Here is a 5,332-nt window from a genome sequence, read left to right as displayed (position 1 = left end):
AGAAATTTTATTGTAGACTTCCCAAGATCTGTACTTTTCAATAACCCTGTCTCTGAGTTCTGCAGTTACTTTGACCTCATGGTTTTTGCTCTGCTACAGTATACATTTTCAGCTGTGAGGCCTTCTATAGAAAGGTGTGTGCCTTTCCAAATCATGTCCAATCAATTTACCAAGGTCAACCCCAATCAAGGTGTAGAAACATGTCAGCAGCAATCAAGAGAAATGGGAAGCACCTGAGCTAAATTTCAAGGGTTATTGCAAAGGGTCTGAATATGCCAATGTGTTATTTCTGATTTTTCTTTTTAATAAATTTACAGGCATTTCTAAAATTCTGTTTCCTCTTTGTCATTATGGGGTACTGAATGTAGATTGAGAAAAAAATGAATTTCAACAATTGTAGAATCAGGCTGCAGCATACCAAAATTAACAAAAGTGAAGGGGGTCTAAATATTTCCTGAATGCGCTGTATACTCCATCACAGCTTCTCCGGTACTAATGGAGTTAGCTACTGAACTCCCCAACCTTTATGTGTTCCCTTTGAGAAGTCTGGAATAGTGAAATGGTAGATGACTGATGGGAGAGCAAATACTGGTAGTTCTCATTTAGCGACAATTGAGACTAGCAACTTATTAGTTAAGCAAAGTAGTCACTAAGTGAAACATCATGATTTTATGATCATATTTCCGTTTTTCTTTGCTTTGCAGACCTACAATGGTTGCAAATGCAAGGACCAGTCACAAAGTTACTTTTACACAACCATTCTAACTGAACAATTGCTAAACACTAAACAAGGCAGTTGCTAAATAAGGACAATTTTATTTTATTTATTTATTTATTTTAAATTTATATACCGCCCTTCTCCCTGAGGACTCAGGGTGGTGTACAGCCAGAATTAAAAAAACATAAAATACAAATATTAAAAAACAATTAAAATATATATAAATTTGGCCCAAAATTAAAAATACAAACCAATTAAAACATTTAAAATTTCTTCTTAAGCCAGCCCGGCTTGCTGGAAAAAGTGGGTTTTAAGGGCACAGCGGAAGGCCCTAAGGTCTTGGATTCTCCTTATCTCTGGGGGCAACTGATTCCAGAGGGTAGGTGCCCCCACAGAGAAGGCCCTCCCCCTGGGGGTCACCAGCCTACATTGATTGGCTGATGGCACCCTGAGGAGGCCCTCTCTGTGGGAGCGCACGGGACGATGGGGGGTCGTCGGTAGCAGCAGGCGGTCTCGAAGATAGCTAGGCCCGATGCCATGGAGCGCTTTAAAGATGATAACCAACACCTTGAAGCGCACCCGGAAGACCATCGGGAGCCAGTGCAGCTCGTGCAGGAGCGGTGTTACATGGGAGCGCCATGCTGCTCCCGTCACTACCCGTGCTGCTGCATTCTGGACCAGTTGGAGCCTCCGGGTGCTCTTCAAGGGGAGCCCCATGTAGAGAGCGTTGCAGTAGTCAAGGCGAGAGGTGACGAGGGCATGAGTGACTGTGCACAGGGAATCCCGATCAAGAAAGGGCCACAACTGGCGAATCAGGCAAACCTGACAAAAGGTCCCCCTGGTTACAGCTGTCAGATGTTCCTCCAAGGACAGCTGCATATCCAGGAGGACTCCCATCTGTATCACCTATCATCAAAAAGACGAGAAAAGAGGATCCAGCAATTACAAGCCAGCCAATGGCTTATCAGTGTCTGTGAAAATTCTGGAGTACAATGCAGACCTTTTTATGATATATTCTCTAAGTTTGAAAACCATGCAGTAATAATCAGGAGTCAGCAAAGATTTGTTGCACTAAGTTCTCAGATTTTGATTAGGGAATTTTATTCATACATCATGGGAATCCTGTAAATATAATGTCTTCAGCAAAACCTCAGTCGACTAAGGCAAATAATAAGCACTGTTTTATTAAGTTGCTTGTTTTAAAACATTTTGAAGAAAGTTCATTTCAATCAATGAATTAACTAGTGTTTGTGTCCAGCTATGTGACTTTTACCAGCTTAGCCCTGGAGCAAATAACTGATTTGAAAGTAATGTGGGAGAATTTAGTATGTTCTTTTAAAAAAGAACCCTAAGTTTAGTTTTTCTTGACATTCCTTCCAATTAGACTACTTTAAGGGGAAAAGAAGACTGTTGGAGTGTTAGAATAAAAAGAAATTGTTTCTGTACAGTTTTTATAGTGGGAGTTTTCAAAAGTTTTAAACGTAATCTCTCTGGGCAATTTGTCTGAAAGTTGGTTGGTAGCATCAAGGATAATTGAAACACTAGATATCTTTTGAATCCTAGGGTGAAAAACAACAGGCTTGACTTCCCATTTTTTTCCCACGGCAAGAACGCTTAAAATTTTTCAAATATTGTTCCAACAAAATACAGAATATGGAATAGTTGAGTTGTTTAAATTTTGTTCTGCAGTCACCTCAGAATACTCCAGCAGAATATTCCTAGTAAAGATATTTTGTTCTGAATTGGAAGCAAAATACATTTTCCATTTCAAGCATAGCCTTGACAATAGTGTGACATTGTTTCTGATCCCATTCTATTACTCACCTATTACCAATTTCTGCACTCTCTCTTTTTTTAATCTAAAGTTAACACTTCACAATGACAAAGCCATCTTAAGGATTATCTAAAATTAAAGTTTTAGGGTGACATTGTCTTTTACACAACCCTGTAAGTTGTGTAAAAAAGAAAAACTCCTGAAGTGAAAAACTGAACTCCTGAATCTACGCTCCAATTTTCAAATAAAACAAGGTAGCTAGCCCCATTGTTAGATATTAGATTTTAACTAAACAAAGCTACATTCAACAAGCAGGCTGATAGTCGACATATGACCACAATTGAGCCCAAAATTTCTGTTGCTAATTGAAACATTTGTTAAGTGAGTTTACCCCATTTTACGACCTTTCTTGCCATAGTTGTTAAGTGAATTATTGTAGTTGTTAAATTAGTCAAACTGTTGTTAAGTAAATCTGGCTTCCCCATTGACTTTGCTTGTCAGAAGGTCGCAAAAAAGGAACACATCAGGGATGGGGTCTACTTACCTTAACTACCGGTTCGCAACATTGATGACGTTGGGGTCGGTGGGCGGAGCCTTCCGCCGGTTTTACTACCGGTTCTATAGAACCGGTGCGAACCAGGGGCAACCCACCACTGGAACACATGACCTTGGGACACAGCAGTAGTTCATAAGTATGAACCAACTGCCAAGCATTTGAATTTTGATAACATGATCATGGGGATGCTACAACAGGTTGTAATTGAGAAAACTGGTCATAAGCTACTTTTTTCAGTGCCATTGCAACTTTGAACGGTCACTAAACAAACTGTTGTAGGTCAAGGACTACCTATAGTTTAAAACTCCTGTTCGCTAGGAAAGCAATATAATTACAAAAGAGCACTTATGATTGAGAAAGCAAGACGTGTGAATTACGTATTATAAATATAATTTTCCGAGATTTCAGGCCTGTTTCTTCATATAAACCAAGGCTAGCATTTTCACCAGCAAGCTAATATATATATATCAGGGGCAGGTTTCAAAACCTGTTGCTACTGGTTCGCTCGTGGGCATGCACAGAAGCATCTGGGCAGGTGTGCAGAGCCTCCTGCAACCGCTGCTACCAGTTCGCCTGATCCGGGGCGAACTGGTAGCAGCCCACCACTGATGTACATATTAGTTGCTCTCACACCCAAAAAGTAATTGACACATTATATTTTTAAGCCTGTATCTTGGTAACATCTGTTCTTTTACCTTTCTCTGGGCAGTAACAGTACATGCAACCTGAAGCATTTAGCCTTTGGAGACAGGCTCCAAATGAAGTTCCAACCTATATCCTCAAACCCATAGTAGCAGGAAGTCAAATCATAAAACAGCTGCTTGAATCCTAAACACATTTCTGGTTATAGCTTGATGATGGTAACAAACAGAATGGCCACATGATCTAGTTTTAGTTTCTAATTTATACAGAATTTCTACAATTGGACTTCTCTTACAGAACAGTGAGTGAAAACTTGTTATGTGCCTTATATAAAGGGTTGTTTCAGATTATGATATGTTACTTTCCAGTTGGCCTCTCTTGAATTCCAGTAATTGTGGTTTAACTTTGGGTTAACCCAGCAAGTAAATATTAGGGCTATTAGCAATATTGATTCCAGTTCTAACATCTCATTTGGCATTGGTACCAAATTTTCAATTCTGTATGATAGGTTATGTAAAAAATCCTTTGCCATGTGATTTTGAACAGTGCTGAAAATGCAAGAGCAAGGGAAGTTTCTTTGCAAGTCAAAAACTGAGCCAGCACAGGGTTTTTTTAAGTTAATGCAATAACAAAGCCAAAAGAATTTGCCCTTTCAATGAACAGAGCCTCACACTGCTTAGTGAAATAGAAAAATATGAGATAGAATGGGATAATCTAAGATTGTTAATGAAAACCTTATTGTAGGGGGGTTGTGTTAGTTTTTAAAACACTGGACCCACTTTTGCAAACTAATCCTAGAGAGAGACAAGTCAAGGAATAGCCAGAGATTAGCATGGTTTAAAGGAGCTTTTAGGAAACCCATTGTAAAGTGGAAGAGCAACACAAGGAAAGTTATTATTAAAGCAGAAATTTGTCAATGGACCTAAATTCTGACTTAAAATTTTGGAATAAAATTAAAAATTTGCCCTGAGCTTAAGCAAATTTACTATTAAAAATAATCAAGGGACAATTTTCATTTCCTAACTACTATGAGTTCCAATTGATCCAACACTATGCATTTTAATTTAATAAATAAATGTTTGTTTCAAAGTATAATAGATAAAGAATAGGTATAATCATGATTTTGACAGAAAACGGTTGAACTGTCTTAGGCAGTGTCTGTGTATATGCCCAAAATTCATGTCAATCCCTTAAAACTGAATTTACATTGCATTTTAAAGCACTTTTTAACATCACTTAGCATGTGATTCATCACCCGATATAAATTTATATTTATACACTAAGGCAGGGGTCCTCAGCCCCCAGCCCAGTGGTGGGTTGCCCCTGGTTCGCACCGGTTCTATAGAACTGGTAGTAAAACCGGCAGGAAGCTCCGCCCAACAACCCCCAAGTCATCAAAACGCTTCTGCGCTTGCACAGAAGAGACCACGTGGCCCCGCTACGAACCAGTAATAAAGGTAAGTAGAACCCATCCCTGCCCCAGCCCACTACGAGGCCAGGAACCAAACACACAAGAGATGGCTAGTCTGTATGGGTATGCACACGCAAGTTGACTTGCAGTTGAGCAGCGTGTGCGTATGTTTGCACTCCAGCCCACTGCTTGTGCAAATTGATCTGCGTGTTTGCATGCATGGCAGCCCGC

The sequence above is a fragment of the Pantherophis guttatus genome, chromosome 5 (genome assembly GCF_059756535.1).
Source record: "Pantherophis guttatus breed Tessera chromosome 5, ASM5975653v1, whole genome shotgun sequence".
Lineage (NCBI taxonomy): Eukaryota > Metazoa > Chordata > Lepidosauria > Squamata > Colubridae > Pantherophis > Pantherophis guttatus.
The sequence above is the reverse complement of the archived record's forward strand: the minus strand, read 5'-3'. Positions refer to the sequence as shown.